At 44.7% G+C, this 24,417-nt stretch overlaps 1 long non-coding RNA gene across 1 annotated transcript; it reads right to left on the reverse strand.

Annotated features, from left to right (window-relative positions):
* LOC118977366 (uncharacterized) lies at nt 1-23,421 on the reverse strand. Its single transcript, XR_005064511.1, has 2 exons — nt 23,073-23,421; nt 1-203 (listed from the first exon to the last, which is right to left on the reverse strand). It is a non-coding gene; the product is annotated as an uncharacterized LOC118977366 (long non-coding RNA).
* Nucleotides 23,422-24,417: the final 996 nt, after the last annotated feature.

Consider the following 24,417-nt stretch of genomic DNA (forward strand, 5'->3'; position numbering starts at 1 on the left):
TGTGAAAACTGATTATTTTAATTAAGTCCCGTGAGACTTGATGCAGAACACTTTTGGAGGTTGAGAACGCCTTTCACAGGGTTCCCACATGTGCACTGGGACCCAGGGGTAGTATTTAAATCCTGACTGCAGCTCTCGTGCTGGTTTGTGTGGAGACATTGATCAGCAGCTCGCTCTTGTCCTTTGCGGGGACTGAGGAGCACCTAGGGACAGAGGGGGAGAGGAAGCTTTTAGACCAACTACTGTTCCTTCACTGCTTTCCACTGAGCATAGAGAAAATTACATTCCCCATGCAGTAGCAGCGTATTATTAAGGGATGGTAATCACCATGGTAACCAAGGATCGTCTGCTACAAGCAAATGGAGAAAGAAAGAAAAGCACAGGGCCAGAGCTTGCTACACCCACATTAGCTCAAAATGCCCAGGCTTTTAAGTAATGTGGAAAGGAATATGTTTAGATGGACCAAAATTTAGAATCATTAAATTGTGCAAGTGAAAGAGGCTTACTGGAACGACCAAGAGCTCTAACTGAATGCCATCAGGACCAGCTGGTAAATAATCAGGCCAGTGACACCAGGGTGGTGAGCGACTAGGGGAAGAGGGTCTGCAACGCAGGAGCCAGGCTCTGAGAGAAGCGGCAACAGCTTCTGCAGCTGCAGCTCATTGTAGCAATGGGAGAGGCCAGCCCTGTTGTGTTCCCTGGTGCTGAGAATGCAGATTTTTATGTGAAGTAACCCAATTTTGACTGCTCTTTAAAACTACTTTCAAGCAGGTCAATAAGACACATCTGTGAATTCCCAGTTTACATTTGATGCAATACATGCACCCACTCTCTTTCCTAAACCCTGAGGAAGCTGAAGTCCAGAAAAGCTGTTATTCATGCAGGTCACAGTCAGCGAGCAAGTCAGTCCTCCGGGGTCTGGACTCCCGTTGCAGTGCCCCTACAGAAAGTGTTGTGGTGACAAGTCAGCTTAGGACCAGGAGCCTCACTTCCACTTTAACTGGTAGATAAACTCAGCTGGCAATCACGTCTTCCCATAGGCAAAAATTTAAACACCGTGAAACAGCTGTCAGAGAGTATGAGATGTGTGGATTTACTTATTCCTCTCCATTCTCTGTTAGATCATTTCCTGTATTGTTTGTCTTTACTGTTATCGTAAAATGGGATTTTTTAAATTATATTTTAATTGGTAGCTCTTTATATATAAAAAGCTATTCCTTTTCTTAATACATGTGTTAATGCCCACTTTACTGAATTATCTTACTTTTCTCTAAAGACACAGCAACTCATTGTCATGACATTTCTAAATATAGAATGGTGCCCTGGCTGGTGTGGCTCAGTGGACTGAGCACCAGCCTGAAAACTAAAGGGTCACTGGTTCAATTCCCAGTCAGGGCACATTCCTGGGTTGCAGGCCAGCAGGTCCCCAGTAGGAGGCATGTGAGAGGCAACCACACGGGGATGTTTCTCTCCCTCCCTTCCCTTCTGTCTCAAAATAAAAATAAATAAATGATCAAATCTGCGACTAATTGTCATTTATTCCTTTTCTTCACTTATTTCCTTTTCTTGTCTTTGCATCAATTAATACTTATATAGGACAGTATTAACTAAATTTTAGTGAATATCTTCATCTTACTCCTGAGTTTAACAGGAATTCTTTTGTCTCACAATTAAGCATAATGCTGGCTTTATATATACATTAAATATATTTACAAGGTGTCTATTCCTATTTCATTAGAACCGTTTAGAAATAGTGGATATATGGTACATTTTATCTAATTCATTTTTAGCACCAGTGGAGATGACTAAATGATGTACTTTACTCCTTTAAGAGATACGGGGAATTATATTACTAGATTTCCTACTGTAGAACTACCCTGTCTTCCCAAAGGACATCTGTTCTTTTAAAGTTCTGCTGGATTCCGGTTACCAGCATTTTGTCTAATGCTTGTATTCGTATATGGTCTGTTGTTCTCTTTTGTTGTGATATCTTTGACGGGGGGGGGGGGTTGTCACCAAAGTTATTTTATGTTCTAAAATAACTTGGAGGCTTTACTTCTCTCCTCTACACTCTAGGATGGTTTAAATAGCGTGGGAGTTGTCCAGTCGTTAAAGACTTGATTGACTTAAACTCTTAAAATTTCTAGATCCCGTGACCCTTACCAAGTTCAGCCCCCACTCTTTCCGATGACTGATTCTCTGTTCTGAAGGAGAACCCCTACCCTTTACGTCCTCCACTCCAGAGAATGTTCTCTGCCTCCCTGTCCAGGAAGAGCTTTTCTCTCCCCTACTGCGTTCCAGTTTCTTAATCTCCGCGGCTGAAAATCTCATGTTTCTCTGAGTGCCTTCCAAGTGGCCTAGGCGCCTTCAAAGGAGCTTGAACCCTCGGTGACAGCCCAGGGTGGCCAAGGTGTAAAAGTAGGTCAGATTTTCTTAGGCTGCACCTATCATCCTGCTTAGAAGGAGTCCAAGGTTCGTGTTGCATTTAATCACTGGCCTGCAGCATTTGCTACAGCTCTATGTGGTAAGCGTAGCTCTACCAAGCCAACACGGGGATTATCCCTTGTTTATCCCTTCCTTTGTCCGTTTCCATCCTCTTCACTTTTCCCTTTCTTTTCTCTCCTCTCTTTTCTAGTTCTTTCCCCCTGCAAATGGCAGGACTGTGCATAGATTAGATTTCAAGAGCCGGAGGCATTCCGGTCTGTATTTGTTTAGCTCACATCCTGAATTCTAGCTTTTAACCAATGTTCTTATAATAAAACCAAGACCATTACACAGTGTCTCCAAGCCAAATTAATCATATGGGCAATGAAACAAATACTTGAATCTTTTCCAGAATCCTTTTTTATCCTATCTTTTTAAAAATAATTTTATTGACTATGCTATTACAATTGCCCCAATTCTTCCGCCTTTGTCCCCCTCGACCCATCATCCCCCATTCCCTCTGGCACTCCCTCCTCCCCTTGGTTCACATCCATGGGTCGTGCTTATACGGTAAGTTCTTTGGCTTCTCCATTTCCTGTGCTGTTCTTAACATCCTCCTGCCTATTCTATAACTACCCATTTCTGCTTCTTAATACCCACACCTTTCCCCCATTCACCCCCTTCTCCATCCCAACTGATAACCTTCCAATGACCTCCATATCTATGATTCTGTTTTTATTTTGCCTGTTTGTTTTTTAGATGCAATTGTTGATAGTTGTGAATTTATTGCCATTTTAATTGTTCATAGTTTTGATCTTCTCTTTCTTAGATGAGTCCCTTTAACATTTCATATGATAAGAGCTTGGTGATGATGAACTCCTTTAGCTTTACCTTGTATGGGAAGCACTTTATCTGCCCTTCCATTCTAAATGACAGCTTTGCAGGATAGAGTAATCTAGGTTGTAAGTCCTTGCTTTTCATGACTTTGAATACTTCTTGCCAGTCCCATCTTACCTGCAAAGTTTCTTTTGAGAAGTCAGCTGACAGTCTGATGGGCACTCCTTTGTAGGTGACTGTTTCCTTTTCTCTTGCTGCTTTTAAGATTCTCTCTTTATCTTTAGCTTTTGGCATTTTAATTATGATGTGTCTTTGTATTGTCCTCTTTGCATCCACCTTGTTTGTGACTCCCTGTGGACTTGTATGTCTGTTTCCTTCACCAAATTAGGGATGTTTTCTTTCATTATTTTTTCAAACAGGTTTTCAATTTCTTAGTTCTTAGTCTTCCCCCTCTCCTTCTGGCATCTGTATGTTTCAAATGTTATGTTTGAAGTTGTCCCAGAGGCTCCTTACCCTATCTTTGTTTTTTTGCATTCTTTTTTCTCCTTCTTGTTCTGACGTAATGTTTTTTACTTACTGGTGTTCCAGATCATTGGTTTGACTCTCAGCTTCATCCATTCCACTGTTGATTCCCTTAATTTTTCTTTATTTCACTTAGTGTAAATTTCATTTCTGCCCGGGGTTTTTTATGCTCTTGAAATATCCAATGGGTTCCTTGAACATTCTAATGACCAGTTTTTGAACTCTGCAACTGATAAACTGCTTATCTCTGTTTCGTTTAGTTCTTTTTCTGCAGTTTTGTCCTGTTCTTTCACTCGAGCCATATTTCTCTGATGCCACACTTTGGCAGCTTCCCCGTATCCCTTTCTATGTATTAGACAGAGCTTTCTGTCTGAGTATCATGGCCTAATGTATAAAAGCACACCCACAAGTTGGATGGGGCAGAGCCTTAGGTAATTGCCAGGGCAATCGCTTAAGTAATTGTCATTGTGGAGCAGCTTGATAGTCTGGGATATAGCGCCGCTGCTCTATGGGTCCGTGTGGGGGAGGGCTCAGCAAAGGAACCGTGGCTGCTGACCGGCCTCTGCAGTTTTATCTGGGAGGAAGCTGTTCCCCAGCACTCACTCTGGTGCCAGATACTTCAGTTTCTCCCTGTATGCCCCTGATGCCCTTGGAGCTGCTGCCCTGGTGCTAGAGCTCAAAGGGAGCAAGTCTGAGCAAATCCTAAGTTTTCATTGGCGACCATTTAAGAGGAAACACCTGAGATTCCCAGTTTCTTCTGCTGCCCAAACCGCCACTGATTTTTATGGCCAGAAGTTATGGGGACTTATCTTCCTGGCACTGGAAACCTCGGCTGGGTGGTCTGGTGTGGGGCTGGGATCCCTCACTCCTGAGATACCCCTCCTGGTTTTTACCTACCATACATGGGTGTGGGACCGACCCATCCCATCTCCACCCCTCCTAGCCTTCTGGATGAGTGTGACTTTTTCATTCCTTAGTTATCAGACTTCTAAACAGCTTGATTTTCTGACAGTTCTGGGTGATCGTTGTCTCGTAGTTTAGTTGTAGTTTTTGCTGTGGTTGTGCAAGGAGGTGAGTCGTGTTTACCTACACCTCCATCTTGACCAGAAATCTCCACATCCTCTGCATAGAGGAAACACTATTGAAATTGACTCCAGTTGAGTGGAAGAGATCTTTGCATAAAATACTCTATTTCTTTACCAGGATGCTCTCAAGCTAACCTGTGAGCCCAAGAGTTTTCCTAATGCAATGGATATTTGTGATGATGTGGTCCAGAGAAGGAAAGGTCTAGGGCTTTACCACATGCATATTAAAATGGACAAATTAAAAATCCCATCCCACAGACAGAACCAAAATAGCCCTTTCCTAGAGATGATGCTATAAGGGGAAGAATGTGCATGACCTTGCAGGGGCTGATTCTTTCCAAATCAGACAAAACTGCTATCCATTTCCTGATATCTTGGTACCCAGCTCAAGATATGCTCTTTCTGAAGCCCATCACCCTAGATAAGTCTGGAGCCGTGTTACAACCAAAGAAAGAAAATTGCCAATGATGGGAACATGATTCTCACTGTAATAAACATGAACAGGTGGTTGAGCAGCAGGTTCTTAAATACTGTGCCACAACAAGAGAGGAAAGAGAAAAGATACAACATTTGCACTTGCAAAAATATCCTGCCTTTAATAACAACTTTACACTGTAAATGCAAATGATATGTTAAACTCAGTGGGGGATGGCATGATATTGCTATAGTTATTGGGTAAGACAATAAAACAGTGTTAGCAGGATCCCTGCTGGGCACTTGTATGGTACTTAACATTTTCAAAGGCTCTGACTGGCAGCAATTAATTGTAGGCCTTTACACGAGCTTTCTCTGGCCTGACCGTGCTTTAGAAGCATGTAAATAACTCTTTCTTACACGTAAGCCTTAATGCAGCCCCTAGTTTGGTTTATATCCTTAGCTGACAGTTTTTAAAGGTGCCTTAACCACGTAGGATGTCAAATTATGGACTGGTTAGCAGCCGAGAGCTTATGATCTTATGCTTGAGGCTCTAACTTCTAGTTATGGAAAGTAAATATTATTAATTTTTCTTTCTGGTTGTCACTTTTCTGTGTCAACATAACCCATTAATGAAGCACCAGAGAACACAAAGTGTTTAATCAGATTTTAGAAATGCTTAGGCACCAACTTTGTCAATAATAACAAAAATTTTATAGGCCCCAAGACATTTTTGTCTATGCTCTCTTCCCCACAAAAATTACCATCCAGACTACTGGCCAAATCTGTGGAACCATAGATCAGGACCATAAATGACATATTGTACATTTCTATTGGCTCAAGACGTGCATTTCTCTTGAGGATGATACTCCAAACTCCCTTTCATTACTTTTCATAGCTTATTGTGGTCTTCTTTCCCTAGGTTATGACAAATATTCCTACATGGCCAAGCTTTAGTCAGGCTCTGGAAACTTCCCCTGGGCCCATTTGTGCATTTCACTGTAAAATCTAGTTTTATCAAGAGCCATGCTAGATCGGTAGCAAGCGTCCGTCATCCTCCACATCTGATCACTCTCGATAGCCAATAAGGGTCCTCATCCTCCAGTGCGCTCCAGGTGATGTCCGACCACTCTGGCCTGTCTGCAGCAAAGATCCTGTTAGGTCAGTTTAGCCAGAATCCCCCTCACCCCTGATGTTTTCCCTCCACTGGTAATTTTCCATCCACTGGTCCCCATCCTGCTTCTTGGCTATAAATTCCCACTTGTCCATGCTGCATTCAGAACTGAGCCCAATTCAATATGGAGGTCTCTTCTCACTTATGACCATAGTCCTGAATATAATCTGTTTTTATCACTTTGCCTATAGTCCAGCTCTGGTCTTTCTTCGACGGTGAAACCACTACGGTCATATATTTATTGTTCACTTCTAAGAAAATTGCTTTAATTAAAAACAAATTCCTATGGACAAGTTAAAATACATAGACTTTCAACGTCATGCTGAAAACAGCGTAAAAACATCCATATTTAAACTAGGTCGCTCAACCCACACACAGTACTACTTAGGCTGTGCTATCTACAAAGCAGGTGCTAGGCACAGGGCTGCCATGGTAAACACATCACGATTTCTGCCGTTAAAGATCTCACAGCCTGTCTGGGTGAGTGAGGGAATCCAGGCGAGAAACATAAGCCATTGATCTCAAAATCGTGACAGTCCTGAGAAGCTGATCTAGTAAAAGGGTGACATCTGACAGGAGGCAGTAGCTGAACTAGTGAATTTATGAAAGGTGAGTGACAGGTCTTAGCACTCCGACTGCATTTATCTCTGGGATAAAGCTTTTGCCCGTGAGAAAATTTTCAGAAGAAGATCAGAACTGGAACAGACATTAAAGAGTATTTAATTCAGTCCTGAGAGGTTACGATGATGGACTCAAGCTCTAGAGTCTGTGTCCCCACCCCCATCAGTGCTTAAGGACCTATCGCAGCCCAGGCCTCGGGCCACTATGAAGGAAGGAGGGAAGAAACAGAGGGAAAAAGGAAAGGGTAAATAGGAAGAAAAGCAGGCAAGCAGGCAGGGTGGCTGGCCCATGAACCCTGGCTTGAGACTTGGCCGGCATTTGCTTTATTCCTCAGCATCTTGCTGGAAGGGAAACTTTCTTGAGCCCAGTTCCCATCAAAGTAAAGGAATGGCTTTTCACAGCCTGCTACACAGAAACAAGACCGCTTCAGTCCTCCTGGGGGAGGGAGGGCTTTTGTGGCACTTCAACAGTGCTATTGGTCTTCCCGGGGCCCCCCTCTCCCCACCCCACTTCACTGGGGCAATCGGTTGCAAGTTTCCAACCCAGCCCTTCAAACTCTTACAGGAAATTCTAGAGACTAATTAGTCTAGCTACAGAGTCTTTAGCAGCTCAGTTCTGAAGCTGTCCTTTGACATCTAAAGGAACCAGCAGGGGCCCTTAGGCGCCTACTCCTGGGCTTTTCTCAGCATTGACCCAGAGACCTGGGTGGGACGGGTTTCCCCACTGGAACAAAACTGACCCTTGATGTCTCTGCCTCGGCGTCCTCCTCCACCAGGTGTCCTGAATTAAAAATTCTCCCTATAGAAGAGGAGGTTTTAACCCAATGGCTCTAAAACGTTAGTGTGCATTGGAATTACGTGTAGGTTTGCTAAAGTGCAGACTGCTGGGCCCACCCCCAGTTTCTGACTCGGTAGGTTCAAGAGGAAGTCTGAATTTGCATACCCAGCCAGGTCCCAGGTGATGCCAATGCTTGCCTGCGTCCTCCATCCGAGACCCACACTGTAAGAACCACTAAATCGGGAATGCAGTCATGCCCTGTTTTGTTTCTCCCTGAAAAAAAGTTCTTTTCTGCCCACCTATACTTCAGAATTGCCAGGAATTCCTAAATCAGGAATCAGATCTTGTATTTTTTCCTTCAAACAAGTTTTTCTCTTGCCTTCATACCTCAAAATTGCCCGCTGCTCTTCTCCTTGATTAATTACTGTTCAGTCTACTTATCACAACAGTTTTGTTTCTGGCATCATGAGACATTCTAATTTTATTTCCTGGCCCTCTTATCTAGACCAGAATCTCTTTTATAATTCCCAGGCCTAAATACTTGCATAATAGAAGCAATAGCCCTGGCCAGTAGCTCAGTAGGTTAGAGCATTATCCCAATATGCCAAGGTTGCAGGTCAGGGCACCTACAAGAATCAACCAATGAATGCATAGAGTGGAGCAGCAGATCAGTGTTTCTCCCTCTCCCCTCTCCCCTCTCCCCTCTCCCCTCTCCCCTCTCCCCTCTCCCCTCTCCCCNTCCTCCCCTCTCCCCTCCTCCCCTCTCCCCCCTCCTTCTCCCCCTCTCTCTCCTCCTCTCTCTCCTCCTCCTCTTCCCTCTCTCTTTCCCTCCTTCTCTCTAAAATCAGAGAAAGAAAGAAAGAAAGAAAGAAAGAAAGAAAGAAAGAAAGAAAGAAAGAAAGAAAGAAAGAAAGAAAAAGGGAGGGAGGGAAAGGGAGGGAGCGAGGAAGAGAGAGAGAGGAACCACAGAACAATACCGCCCAGACAACAAAGACAGTGTGTTCTTTCCAAAGAAAAAGGAGCTTAGGTTGAAAGCTTATGCAAGCTTTAGATACGAAATGGAGCTGCCTGCACAGGGAGTGATGGTGCGGTTCCTGCCAGCATTCTGATAGGCTCTGCAAGTGAGGAAATGTTCTCCTTAGAAAAGGCTAGGAATTGGTGCCAGAATTAATTAAGGAATAAGGATGAGCAAATCTTTTTCTCCATGGGACGGACTCTATTCCATGTGGCCTTGCTTCTCTGGTAATACCAGACAAGATGTAGTATGAGTTTCCCCGCTGGTGCCCTGAGCCATCCTGCAAGACACACCAAGGCAAGGCCACTGTGCTAGTGGAAAGGTTGGGGAAATCCACAGACTCCCCCTCCCAGTGATTTCTCACACATTGGACCCCTTCTGAAGAAGAAAGGCAGCTCCATGGGCAAACTATTTCCAAGCTTGGAAGAGGCCATAATCAGAAACTAATTTTTGGAGGTGGCCATCTGGGGCCCCCAGATAAAGGGTCCAGGTGGAGATAAAGAAGGATGTAGTCCACTCTGGATGTTACCAAATACCAAAAGCTACAGTTATCATCATGGGGCAACAGAACAGATGCTAGAGTATTGCGAAATGTGGGTTGAACATAGAGAAGAATATTTCCAAGAGAAAAATGACAGAAGGCTATGGAGAGTTGTGATGAATAGACATAAATATTTGGAGGAACTATTCAACCCACTGGGGCATGAGGTAGAGGATGAGTGAGATGCTGTCAGCTGACAATGAAAGTGACATGTGGACTAGGTGGGTAAAACATGGGATGTGTTGAATAGGCTTATTAGGTTACTACCTAAGCTTCACCATTCCGGATACGACCCATGCTGTGGGTTGGAATATTTCACCTTAACCTTGAGTATCCTCTAAGCTTCCACGCTGGGCTGGACTGGCTAACAGCCATGCCATCTTGTTACAAACTGCACTATCCCTCCTCCGTGCTGGACTTATACAAAAATAACCAGAGTAAAATCACTACAGAGAAGAAGTGAAAAGTGTAACAGTTTCCAACTCTGAAGTCAGCATTTGTTTAGACAGTCTCCAACTTTTACTTGTGCCTTCTTTCTCTTTGCTCCGGCATATCACCTGACACCTAACTCTGTTGTTTGTTTCTTACCACATTCTCACAGAAATCCAGACTCTGGCCTAGAAGCCAAGCCCCATGAGGGCAGGAACTCTGACTGCTCTGTTCACAACCACATACTCACTACCTCATGCCTTCCTGGCGTGGTATATGCTCAGTAAGCAATTGTTGAATGAACAAAGGGAGGGCAGACGTGCTGGGCAGAGAACTGGAAAAGAGAGGAAGAAACGTTTCTGAACAGTGTGAACCTGGCCTATAGTCCCCTTAACTCGTGCCACCACGTTGGACGATGCACCTAAAGTTCTATAGTAATTGCTTAAATAAGTGAAAGTAGCCACACCTTTCTCACCTATAAAATAGAGACAACGGTGCCCGTCTTGCAGGGGTGTTGTAGGGATTAGAGAAACATGTGTAAGACACTCCGCTCTGAACCTGATGCAAAGCAGGAACTCAGCAAATTATAATGATTATTGTGATTATTGGTTTGCTTATCCCCTATATTCAATCACTCTGCTGGTCTTTTAACTTTAGCCAAAGATATCCCCCCAAAATTAGTCCTATGTTAATCCAAGTAGTTTGCAATTTATAGTTGGCAATTTTTTTAAAACTCAGCAATATACCGTAGTGTTCATATTTTCTCTTTTCTCAGTTGAAAAGATGCCCAGAAGCAAATAACCAGTCACATATAGATTGGCCAGCAATTTCCAACCACTGCCCAAATACTCAGATAATGCATTTAGCATGCCAGTCAATTGAACATTGGGTCTTCTAAGCAGACTCCCGGCCTTCAGTATCAAGAGGACTGTATTTGCCATCTATTCTCTCTGGCTGTACTGTAGTGAGGATTACTGAGTTTATTTGTCTTAAGTACTTTGAGCTGCAGGGAGGAAGAGGTGTCATAGAAACCCAAAGAAAGTATTAAATGCCAAACAAATGGCTGTAACTTACTGGCATGTTGGAGGCTTTACAAGGCAAATCATAAGGAAATGCTGTCGTAAATTATGATTTCCATAAATAATTCAGCTCCCTTATGGTTTTTCATGCATGTATGATGTAGTGTGCAAAACAGAGAATAATTCTAAAATTTGTGAATTTGCTCCTGCTTGAACTTTAAACATCTCAAAGTTAATTATTGTTTAGTTTTCGTAAGTTCCAATGAAAACACTTCATACATACGTTGGGTCTTCACAGCACAAAGTAAAGATTCATCAAGTATTTTATGTGATTGCCTTTATGATCAAGTTGGAATGACCTAATTAAACCAGTAATTAGCCTTGAGGAGAGAAGAGAATACAAAAGTCCAACTAGGGGATTTGTGAACTGTTCCTCCCAGTGACAGAACCAATAGACATTCCCTGTGCAGTTAGGTATTACCATCACAGAGATCATAGAAATGACACACGATCGTCTGAAATGCCCAACGGCAAAAAATACTTTACCCCAGGGTGAAGTATGAACTTGAATGCAGTGTAGCAGGATGATGGTTAGACCAGCAGCCGAGGATCCTGGTTTTGCTTCAGGCTGCCATTCGCAGCTGTGTGACTTAGGATAAAACACCTTCGCCTTCTCGAGCCTCAGTTTCCTCAATTCTAAATTAGGGAAGCTGGACTGTGTGATTTCTGAAGTCCCTCCCAGTGCTCGCATTTCTCAAGTCTGTGTTGAAGAATTCCTCCCTTTCAGTACTTATTTGGGAAGCCACTTGCGTCCCAGCACTGTACCTGTCAAAAAGCATTGCTGCCAGCAACTTACAAGGTAGGACTGTCAGTGCAGGAGAGAGGCACCTGCCTGATCTAGTTTTGTTTACAGTGGCAACATTTCGGGGCATCCTCTGTGCTTTCAGCAGGAAGCAGCCAGGCAGCAAAACTGCTCTGGCCTAAAACAAATCCAGCTGCAGGGCATCTTCAAAATGCTCCCTAGGTGTTTTTTGACTTAGTCTACAATTAAAATTTTAAAACACAATTTAGAGCTCAGTGCATCATCTCCTGTTACAAAAATGAACCCACGTTTCTCATTCAGGATGAAGGGGAAGGTAGGAGGGGAGGGGGCTGCTCAGAGGGAGAAGATATTTTAGAACGTGGAGCATGATTTGCCTCTGATCCATCCTGTCCAGGCACTCATCACCTGTGTCTCATTCAAGGGTTTCAGTCCCATTCTTCCCACAACCCAGCCAGTTCACAGCTGCAGGTTATTGGATCTGGGCCAGCCTAACCTGCAGATGGAATGGGCCGTTAGGGTCAGAGGTGCGATCTGAGACGCTATGGGCTGGGACTGCCAGGACGGGTGGAAGTGGTGGCTGAGAGGATATCTGAGTAGAATCAGAGTAACAAGCCAGGGAGGAAAGAAGAGCCTGGTATGTTTGGATGATACAACTAGTGTTTAGTGGCTGTGTGTTTAATGGAAGGAAAGCAAGGGATAAGATGGAGAAAGAGGCCTGGCCAGTCATGGGGAGTCTGGTGGGGCTGTGTCATGCTGCCCAGACCCCCTTTCCAGGATTGAAGGACTCATTCTATAGCTACTACTCACTCAAAGTCACACCCCCTTCCCCAGGGTTCACCCACACCCAATAGCTTGTTGATGTTGGAGGGTGGGGCAGACAGCAAGGCTCCCAAGAGCACTCCCTAATACATTTGCTACATGCTAACCTGCCACTCGTATTTTGCTCCTCAGGCGCCCCGACCTGCAACACTAGGCTAGAGAGAGTGATGGCGCCCTGTTGGCAATGGTGAGATGCTGAGAGGTTGTTAACAGAGGTTAACCCTGGTTAGATTTACGATTTTAAAAGATCACTCTGTGGTTGTATTTAGAGGGTGTATTGAAGTGAGCAAACACAGAGACATAGTGTCATGTTGGAAACGACCTTCATGCAATGTAGCTTCAAAACCAGCAGAGCTATTCCAGAAGCAGGGTTCTCCCACAGGACAGAAGAGCTCCGGGCACAAATCAAAATGCTCAGATTAAATCAACCCAAATCACGTGGTGAGAAGCAAGGGGCAAGGACAGGGTGCAAGCAGGTGAAAAACGCCACGGTAGCTGAACTGTGTTCCTGTGTCCTTCTCCCTGCCCCCTCACTTCAGCCTCCTGCACTGATGGTGTGGTGACGACAGCCTGAGTTGACGTTTGAACACAGGACAACAGAGGGAAGGTGCCTGAGACCAAAGCCACGTGTCTGTATTGAAGAGACACAGGGAAGTACACCTGGCCATGGCTGTAGTTTTCCAAATAGCCTGCTAGAGAGCTGCAAGTTGTATCTGCAGTTCTTAGACAGAGCACCTGGGGGGCCAGAAGGGAATCCTAAACACACTGGGTGTCACCATGGCGTGACTAATTGGGGCAACATATCACTGTCAGCCCAGTGAAAGCAGTCCTCCCTCTCTACCTGTAGGCAACTCTCTTGTTGGCCAAATCATATTTTCTATTTATTCTCTGTATCCTCTGCATGTCTCACAGGTTGATAACTTACTATTTGCTTTTAACACATCTTATGAATTCTACCCAAGCTTCACGTGTTTCTTGTTTGATCACGTCCCTTACTTCCTACGTGCTGTGTGTTTTTCCTACATCTCTTTATTTACTTACTATCAATGCTCCCTACTTTGTGAGACTTACATCCATCCTGATCGTTTTGCATTTTCTAGCAGAACTGAATATTCTGCAATACTACAGCAAAAGCACATTGCAAATAGAGACCACTTTGGAGGTCTTTGTAAAAATGGAAGCTATAGATCATGCAGTTTTGACTGGGGAGGTGGCTGTGGAGATTCAAGAACAATTCCATATGGTGGAGGGAGCAGAAGTCATGATGGATTACCTGCAGTAGATGAGTGTGAGGGACACTGTTGATCCAACATCCATTTCACCCCCTTCCCACTCCCAGTGCTGAGGCCAGAAAAACTAACTACTCGTTAGCAGCCTCTCTTGTCCTCGAATTGAGGGGACACAGACCACAGTTGTAGCCCATGAGCTATACAGGGTCTAGCATAAATAACACCGCTTTTTAATTACAAAATCATAAGCATGTAATTCTGTAACACAATAATATCACTCTCAAGCACACCATGTGACATTTTAGGTGAAATGTTCAAATTAAAACCGTAAATTATTACACCCATATTATTTCTCTGCCAAGCACTCTCAAGTAGGCATTACATCGGCCAGACTCTGTATATGGAAGTATGCCTAGGGGAACTCTATGAAAGCAGTTGCTTCTCTTAATAATACAAAGGACCAACAAAGGCAGAGCCATTCCTCCTGTCCTCTCCTGCCTTAAACAAGAAAGGGATGCTTACAGCTGTGACAACCACTGTGTTCCCTACCATAATGGGAGGACCCACTGTGCTAAGAATGGCGGAATGGAAATAAAGAGCCTGGGTCTCCATGACATCTCCGAGCTGCTTCTTTGGCCCTGGACTGCCAACCCCTAGACCTGTCATTATGGGAGAAAAATGAACCCCTATTGTTAAACGACCATGAGGTGGATTTTCTGCTACCTGTAGCCAAACTGACCCTAAATTCTCAGTGAAAAGACAAGAGAAGTCAAGATAACTTAATCAGACAGCCATCCCTTGATGCAAAAGGCACTGGGAAAAGGCCTTTATTTGGGGTGACCATGTGCCCCACTAACTACTGAAAGAGCTCCTCCTAATGTAAGAGGACAACCAAACAGTCTTTTCCACAGGAGGGTCCAAGCTGCTAGTGCTCAGCTGGCGTTTCCGGTGTTCCTGGTTCCAGGGCGTCCCACAAGTGCAAATGAAGTCAGACTGATTAAACTAGAGCCCTGGAGATGGCCAATCTGGGCTCAACATTTTGAAAAGCTTCTTGGTTGAAAACATCCATTTTTATTCTCTTCCTCCTCCTAAGGTTTACATATTTTGAATGTAGCTATCAATCTCCAAGCAAAGGTAGGAAACATGAGACATTAGATACTTACAGATACCTGGCTTTTTTCCTGTGGGTTCATTGGAATACAATGAATCTTGAATGCAGACTACAGACGCATGATTTCTAGAGCATCAGGACAAAGTCTGTTGAGTGACATATTGGCATTCTGCTACATTTTTCTGTCAACTGCTTCAAGTGTCACCAACACTCCCACCTACCTAGCAGAGAGAGATAGTCTCACTGCTCTCCTTCTGTCAACAACTCTTTCTACAGTCTAGAATTCTTTTTTTTTTTCAAATCTGAGCCTCTTTTTTCTTCCAGAGTGGAAAATGTTTCTATTCTTGCTTTTTATTCAAAGGCCTTTTCTGGTGTCTCAATTCAGCCCTACCTTTGCAGTGGTTAAATGTATCTGGCCACAAAACTTAGGTATACAAAAATGTAAAAATCTGTATTTTCCATAATTGACTCTAATTTCTGTCTTGAGTCCCCAGTCTACTTGGTGGCAGAACTGGAAGCAAGTCAATTCCAGATGAACTCAGTCCATTTAGGGTTTTTCTCCCTCCTGCCTTGCCCCCAGGGAGTTTGGAGGGGACTGACAGAACATCTGGACATGGAGGGGGTTCATCTGGTCCTTGGTTATCATCCATCCCTGCTGGCATCCTCTTCCGTGTCTTGTTCCTAGAAGTCACCAACTGTCAGCAGCTCTGCCTGCTGGCATCCATGGAGGCAACTGAGTTCCCATCTGGCCTCTGATATAAGTACAGAGCACTGACATCTGCTCTTGGAGGCCCCTCTTCCTAACACAGAGCATCTCCTAATCTGCCAGGCCTCCTTGAGGTAATCCTGCAACTGTCTCCAACAGGCATGGGTACACTGCTGGCTACTGAGGGCTCAGGACTGACCTGTAAGCCTGAGATTTCTTACTCCCTGACTCACAAGAGCAAAGGATGAGAAAAATCTCAGACCTTGGTCATGTTCCTAGGACCCCCCCAGGAGGACAAGGCAGACCCTCTCAGCTGTTGAGCCCCCATTCCCATCAACCCAAAAAGGGGCCAGCTCAAGGCAGCCTCTTAGAGATATGTAACAGCCTTTCCCCTCTTGTCCCTCTTTCCCAGTGTACGGGGTCTTCAGCTGTCCAAGTCAACAGCAAAAAAAATGCCAGCTCAATGTGTGGGTACAGAGTAGAGGCAAAGAAAACAATCTTTCAACATATGTTCAACGATTTTAATTAAACTTGTTAATACGTGAAGTGCATTAAAATACATTAGTATTTTTAAAATATTCTACCGCATCTCCTGTCACAACCTGAGAAGTCTGCCTCCAATCCCCTCATTAGCATCAAGAAAAATTACATTAAAATTAAACAGTTTGTTACTATAATAGCCAATATTTATTAAGGTTTTTTATATATCAAGCACAGCTTCAAGTTCCTTACATTTATTACCTTATTTTACCCTCACATCAACTTGATGAAGAAGGTGCTATCGATAATCCCCATTTCACAAATGAAAAAATTGCAAATCGCTGCTTACAGTGACTGAACCCATAAAGGATGGCTGTGACCCAAATCCCAGGTTTGAATCTCTGCTCTACCTCTTCTGGACCAGGCCAGGTTTTCCTCTGGGTCATGGAGGGGGCTCATCTGGTCCTTGGTTGTCATCTGTCCCTGCTGGCACCCTCTGCTGTCTCTTGTTCCTGGAAATCACCAATTGTCAGCATCTCTGCCCGCTCTGTGCAGACTTCCGCCAGACGCCCACACCTCAGGACTCTACTTCCTCTTAACATTTCTGAGCTCAACTTAAGTGCCAATGGGACTGAGTGATACAACCAGGAATAGCAGGGGAGTTACATCTCTGTAAGGTGCCTTTAACCAATGGGCCACAGGAGATGGGAAGAAGACGGCAGACAAATACTCTCCCTGTCCCTATGTTCACTGTGAGGCACAGATTTTCTGAACCGACTCTCTAGAAATATTCCATGTGCTCAAGCAATCGCCTGTATAGCTTCATGGGAAGATGAGCACATGCGATATTTTCAGCTTGGTATGTGCTGAAATACCCAGTATCGGTCAGTAGCTGGCTGGGAGGGTAACTTCCAGGACGAGGTGGGGTGGCTTCAGCTAAAGGCATGTCTCCAGAGAAGGGGCAGCTGTGAGCCATTAGCAGGCAACCCTCACAGCAGCTGGGGAAAGGGTGCTCCGACCTTGCAATGGGGTCACCCAACAAAACCACATCCACCACAGGAGATGAAAACAAGTGTTTCATTGGGAACATGGCAAGTTTGAGAGAAATTTAAGATATTGAGGGTCACGTAAGCAGTTGGAAAAGTCTGTAACTCGGAGAAGGGGTCAGAATTGGACATATATATTGGGTAGTGGTCAGTATTTAGATGGTATTTTTTAAATCATGTGGCTATCTCCACTGATACAGAAAAGCTCTAGTATAGATAGTAAAGTAAAAAGCAAGCTACAGTACAGTGTTCATGATACTGCCTTTTGTGTAAAAAAGAGGAAGAATAAGAACACACACACATACACACACTTGCATTTACAAAAGGAAACACTGGAAGAATACATGGAACTAATAAAGGGGCTTACCTAAAGGGTAACGGGGTAGGGGTGGCTGGGGACAGGAACAGACATAAGGCTTCTTGGAGTATTTTTATACCATTTTAGTTTTTTAAGTTATTGCCTCTTGTAAAAACAAATACAGCTTTAAATTTTGTTTTAAAGAAAGAAAACCATGCAGAGAATTGAGATCTTCTATGAGAAAGAAAGGAAGAAAGAAGAAGGTGCTGATCCAAGGCCTCAAGAAGACAGATGTTTGGAATTTCAGTGGTAGGGGAAGGACCAGCAGAAAGAGCAGGTAAAGCAGGGCTGTCAAACTCATTTTCACCAGGGGCCACATCAGCCTCACAGTTGCCTTCAAAGGGCAAATGTAATTTTTAGGATTGTGTAAATGGGACTATTCCTTAACAGTTAAGCAAGAGCTTCACACTGCCACCAGGTAAAAACAAGGTTCAGGGCCGGATAAAACAAGCTGGACGGCTGGATTCGGCCTGCAGCCTTGTGCTTGCCACCTGTGAGGTAGGGGTAAGAGGAGAAAACCAGGAATACGGGGTATTGGGATTGCTTTCATGGAACCAGTGATCTGTGAGCCATCGTGAAACCACTGGGAGCTTGATGGGCGTATTTACACTGTGGGAAAAGGAAAAGATACAAATCAGGGCTTTTCCACCCTAAGAGCCAGTTTGCCAGCACACCACTGCATGGAGTCGGGAGAAGGATGGTTCTGAGAAAGAGGGGAGAGTAGTCAACAGCGTGAAATGCCACTGAGAGGCCAAATGAGACAAAGACAGAAAGTGTCTATCACTTGCCAGGGTTATCAGCACAGAGGGCATTGATGATTCAAAAGGAGCAGTTTCAGTGGAGGGTGGGCATGGAAGCCTGACCTGGAGGAAGGAGTGAGTGAGAGGTGAAGAAGTAAAGACACTAAGTAGTGACCACTCTTCCAACATGTTTGCTGTGAAAGGGGGAAATGAGACCAAGAAGTTGAGGATTTGGGATCAAGGGAGAGGAATGTTGTGTTTTAAGCCCAGTAATATTAAAACTAACATGTCCACTGATAAGATTATCCAAGGGGGAGAGAGTGAGAGAGAAATGTTGAAGACAGAGGGAGACAGGTAGAATGCTGTCCTTGAGCCAGTGCTCAGAGCACACACAGAGGACTGTCATGTGACAGGCGACCCCTGCTTCCCTTAGAGGAAGAAGTTTATGGATCTCCAAGAAGCATTTGTGCCGAGGAGGTGCCCTGTGGTGGGGCTCTGCCTACAGAGCACCACACCCCCTCCCCTGGCCTGCCACAGGTGAGAGTAAGTCTACCAAGGTGTGATCTGCTTGGGGAGGAAAGGTGGCCGATCTCTCAAAGGAGAAGGGCGAAGAGTCTTTTCTTCAATGGGCTCTTATTGGGTTCAATTTGCACAGGAATACAGGAAAAGCTCATTAATCCTTGTCAGGCAATAAGGATCAAACAACAGATAACATTCAAAGAACTATGAGGGTTTATAATGGGTCAGGATCAGATAGCTAAAGGGTTATAAAACTTTGGGAAACAAACTCATTTTATGCTTGGATCCCTATCAGAAAATTGAGGGCATTCTTAGCAAAGCAGTCTTCATAGGATTTTATGCATTCTTTCTTAGGCCTGGTTGCCTCAGGGAATTGCCCGTTCCTGCCCAGGGCTGCAGCACTCTCCTGCATTGTTTCAGGCTTACATCAGGCAGGGGAAGTAAGGCAGCCAAGAGATTAGAAGACTTCTCACAGACAGAATGAGCACTCAGGCTATGTCAAAGCTGTGGGACAAGAGTCCATCACCCCCTTTTTCTGTAGTCCTCCAAGTCCTCCCCTGATGGCCCCTTTGTGACTGTGCCTGTCTTAGGTCATCCTGCCATTGAGGAATCTTACCCATCATTGGCTAACCAGTCATCCACCTGGGGCAGAGCAGGGTGAAGCAAAAGGGGGCAGAGGCAGTGCCCCTGCCAGGGAGATAAGCTTTGTTTCCTTAGTGGCTTATGGTCCCAAGGTCTCTCACTCAGCCTTAGTCATGGGGGATTACAGCTTCTGAAACCAGGCAGGGCAGTTCCCAAGAATGCCCAGGTTCACAAGACCCCCCCCCCATCTCTCCCTGCCTGTGAAAGTTCATTACCAACACCCAGACAATGTTCCTAAGATGAAGGGCATACCTGTGCCTTATTCAGAGACATGTAACCAATTAGTAAATAAATGTCTAGGCATCCTCAGTATCTTGAAGGAAGCTAGAGTACATACCTAAAACCCCAGGACTCTGGCCATGGGAAGAAGAGAACCTGCTGAAGCACGTGAATATTCTACGCAGAGTCACAAAAAAGGTTAGAGGTAATTATATGTCAGGATTTCACTGTCTGCCACTTCTAGATTATACTTGGGTTCAAGTACTAATGTTTGATTAATGCTCTCTTGCTTTTAGCAGCTCAGCTAAAAGCACAGCTTCTAGTGAACAGGCGGTGCATTAACTTGAGACATAAAAGGACAGACAGTGCCCCCGTGAGCGCTTTGAATGAGAAGGACAAAGGCCTTAGAAGAGGGAAGTAATGATTCCCTTAAATGTTTGAAAAGGAAAGGACTGATCTTGCTCTCAGAGGGAGCTGCTCTGGCCATGGCGGCAGTTTTCCCCCATCCTCCAATTATTTTGCAGCTGTGGAGACCAAGGTCTTTGATGGACCGCACTTGAATGGGGTCCTTGCTATGCTAACTGGGTGTTCACAGAGTTGTTGAAATGAACGAGGCCTTTGGACAAAATGCCTAGCACCCTGCCTGCAGTGAATAATAATGATCAAGTTTATTATTGTCGTTACTATTCTTTACTCACTCGCCTCTGAAAATTCTGCCACTCCTCTGTCACTACCTAAATGTTACAATCAGGGCATGTGACTTGCCTTCTTCCCTGGCCTGCTCTCACAGGTGACCTGTCCAGCAGTAGATAACTATGACTGTTACATGAAGGATAAGTGCCTATTTGCAGCTCTGCTGGATTTTAAGATTTCTGTTCAAATGAAGACCTGCCTACGAACAGTGAATCCATTCGATGTCCGTTGTAACTATCTGACCAATTAGCAGCTTCTGATATTTCAAGTGATATTTAAGTGCATCTTGAGAATTTCAGATCTCGGGGAAGATGGTGGCAGAGGAGGACAAAGGATTCTGCTGCCCCCCACACACAGGAGAAAAACCTGGCTAATCTGCGGAGGAGCACAGCAAATAGCCAACAAGGACCCAGCATATAGGAAAATAAGAATTTCAAACCCGTGTTTGGGACTCAGCCACCCTATTCCCAGTAATAATATGTAGTTAGAGAAGATTTACTTCATCTTTTGGGGTGGGTGTCTTAGGACAAGTTCCTTGGAAGTGAAACCTGAGATGTAAGTAATTTATTGACAAAGTGAGCATACTCTCAGAAAAAACCTGTAAGAGTGTGAGGGAAGCAAGAACAAGGAAGGGAAGTGGTTAGAAAAAGATGTGGTTTCCAGAAATGTCTTGCCTTGGCCTGATCTCTTGGGGAGCTCTCAAGCGTGAGGTGTACCAGCTTGTTCTGCCTGGAGGCTGAGGGGCTAGGCTTTTGCACCACCACCTCCCCTGACACCCCCCCACCCCCGCCCCCAGCCATCAGTCAGTCACTGGCCACAGGCTGCTCTCCTAGGGAGAGAGTCATAACCTCCCTGGCTTCTCTGGACAAGGGATCTCTCAGGAGCCAAGGGCAGGTGCCCACAGAAAGGGGCAGCTCTGAGCTGCTGTCAGCAGTCAACACCCACAGCAAATGTGGGGGACCAGAGCAGGGGGAGCTCCAGCCGAGAAGAGGAGGGTCTGGGTGAAACAGCACCTGCCTCAGAGTCCAGATGGCTGTGGTGATTCCAGTCCTGGTCCACCCTCGGGGGGCGGGTCCAGCAGGGAGCGCAGGCTCCCTGAAGGTGTCATCCGATCACTGCTGGCAGTTCCTGAGAGCTCAGTCAGTAGACTTCTCAGCAATGAAAATAGAAGTGCCCGGTGTTAGCTATTTATCCAAGTACTAGAATTAGAGATGTTCAGGCCTCAAGCTCATTGTTTCTGCTCCTCAATTTAATGGTTGTTAAGTATTTCTTAGGGTGCTTTAGATAGAACATAACATATCAAAGCCACAGTTCTTATTCTAGAAATGTTTACATTTTACAACAATTGGTGCCATTAAGAATTGTCCATATAAATTGACAACGATGACATCATTATGATATGAGTCTAGCTGTCTCTTTTAGAAGTTGAGTCTCACAGGGCAAAGCGGTGGTTTGGATGAGTAATACGAAAAGAAGGCATAGGGCAATTTGCTTGGTACATAATGTCATATTGTTAATAGACAAATAAGTACATTGTGTGCTCTCTGTAGTCAGTGACCAAAGGTTGCTGCAGTAACCCATCCTCTGAGCTTAGCAGATGAGCTTCAGATGAGCAAATAACACAAATCAATGCCTGCTTCTGCAGCGTGTTAATCACAGTGAGACTCCTTGCAGATTGTGATGCTTTTATTCTGTTTGCTACTGAAAATGCTTTTTTGAGGCATGGACTTCGTGACTGGAAAGGTGATGATAATACTCCCCCGTGATAAAGTTTCTCCTTCATGACCAGCACTCCTGGCCAGTAGGACTAGCGCACTGAATGGAACCTCAGAACCTTAGTTCAGGGGCCTCGCCCCCCGCGTGGTTGCTGCGTGGTTGCTGCGTGGTTGCTGAGTGGAATTTCCCAGTAGAATGCAGCATTGAAGAAGGAACTTGGGGCAAGGGTGCTGAGGTGGATCCAGGGTTGGAGAGAGAGGTTGTTTTGTCCTTTGGCTGCTACAAATAATTCTCTCCATGGGACAGGAGCAAGGCAGGTCCCAAAGAGAACAAATGTTGAGAAATGTGAGTGGGTGCCTACCGAAGTGATAGGAGTCATCCCAGGAAAGCATTTGGGAGGAAAGGACTGTGTCACTATGTCCCTCAAAATCCCCAAACACCCACCTCTACAGCAGGAGGGAACCAGGCTAACTAACTTCCAGGCTAGCTGGAAGTTCCTTTGCACATTGGAATTTTCCATCATCTTCCAATGCCTGACATTTAGTAAGAGCTTCCCAAGTACATGTTTAACCAATGAATGTTGTGTTGTTCTACAGGCCAATTAATTTTAACATATTCAAATTTAAACAAAAGTTATTGGCTGGATACCTGCTTGAAAGCTTGTTGAGAAATGCTATGTTTATAAATCACCTCAAGAAGCTCTTAAGTTTCTTGAGTCCCACCCCTTTCAATGATCCCATGAGAAAAATCTTGTTTCCTGGCTTTTTGCAGCCACAAATTTCTCAGAACAGTTTTTTGTAGGTCAGTGCAGCAGCTCTCTGGGAACTAACCTACTGTTCCTTCCACACCAGTGGAAACAGCCAGGCGGTGAGTGTTGCAGCCCAAGAGTAAGCACAGGAACCCCCTGAGGCTCTTATTAAACACAGATTTCCAAAAACACTCTAGATTATCAGTTATGAGATCCAGGGTGGAGCTCAAATGTCTCATCCATAATAAGCACTCGAGTAGCTTCGATGCAGACGTGTCTCCGTAAGTCATTGCCGTAGTGATATTGCATCACAGACCACCCAAATCTCAGTGGCAGACAGCAATAAGCATCTGCTTGCCACTCACACATCTGCAGGTAAGCCAGAGTACAGCTGATCTGGGCTGGTCTAGGCTCCGTCCTGTTGGTCCGGTTCTGCTGCACATGCTTCTCATCCTCCTTGAACTAACATCTGCCTTAGGCAGGTTCTTCCCATGGAGCAAAGCAGGAGTGTGAGATAACAAACCCTACCACCCAAGCAGATGCCAAGCCTCTGCTTTCATTGGCCCAGGTCCACTAGTATCTCGTTGGCCAAAGGAAGGAACATGACAAAGACAAACGTGACAGGAAGGGATATGTCCTATGCTCGTGGAACCTGGTGAGAGGAGTCAGTATTTGCTGAACGATAATTTAATCCATCACAACGTGGTACGAAGACTTCGTGCTTTGAAAAGCACTAGAACTTCTTGAACCATCCAGAGAAGGTGAATATAAGGTGAACTTTTTATTTAACTAGTTATTCAACAAGTATTTATGAGTGACTACGAATTGCCAGGCAAACAGGTGAATTAGTCATTGTTTATTTGTAAAGAGTCCAGTTCGAAGATAGGTAAATACAAAGATAATCACAAGACAATGTGCCAGTTAATGCGTAATAGGTGTAACAGGGGTTTATATAAATCTAAAAATGACCTGAAAAGCAAAATGGAATGTTCTCTGTGAGCCAGTAATGATTTTTAAAATTCCTTAAAGTATGGGAGACATATAGAAACAGATTGTGAGATAAAACCAAATCCTAGAGCACTCTCTGGTGAAGACCACTGCAAACGATGGAGCGACTCCTGGAACTTTTCAGGCTCACGGGCTTAGGCATGAGAACAAGAGGAGACCTGGGACACCACCAGCTCAGCAAACAGCAAAATTCTCAGAGATGACTTTCATTGGCCCAGGCAGAGGCACACTTCCACCACCCCCGTACACGCCTGTGATACTAATTGGCCCAATGTGGATCATAGTCCTCCTCCTGCATGGAGAAGGGGAAGTGATCAGCCACATAAAGAATGTGGGAGGTGGCTTCCCAAGGAAAAGCAAGGTTCTGGCACCAAAAAAAAAAAAAGTTGTCCAAACTGGAATACTATACAGCTAAAATAAAGGGATTTTTTTTTAATGCTGACATAGAATTGCCTTCAAGAGATATTGTTGGATAAAATAGAGAAATCGCAGCCCTGACTGGTGTGGCTCGGTGGGTTGGGTGTCACTCCAGAACTGAAAGGTCTCCAGTTTGATTCCCAATCAGGGCACATGCCTGGGTTGTGGGCCAGGTCCCTGGTGGGGGGCGTGCAGAGGCAACCAATCACTGTTTCTCTTCCACTCTTTCTCCCTCCCTTATCCTCTCTCTTAAAAAAAATAAACAAATCTTTTTAAAAACTAAGT

This window comes from Sturnira hondurensis, unplaced genomic scaffold (assembly GCF_014824575.4).
Source record: "Sturnira hondurensis isolate 20B ecotype Veracruz unplaced genomic scaffold, ASM1482457v3 Scaffold0021354, whole genome shotgun sequence".
Taxonomy (NCBI): Eukaryota; Metazoa; Chordata; class Mammalia; order Chiroptera; family Phyllostomidae; genus Sturnira; species Sturnira hondurensis.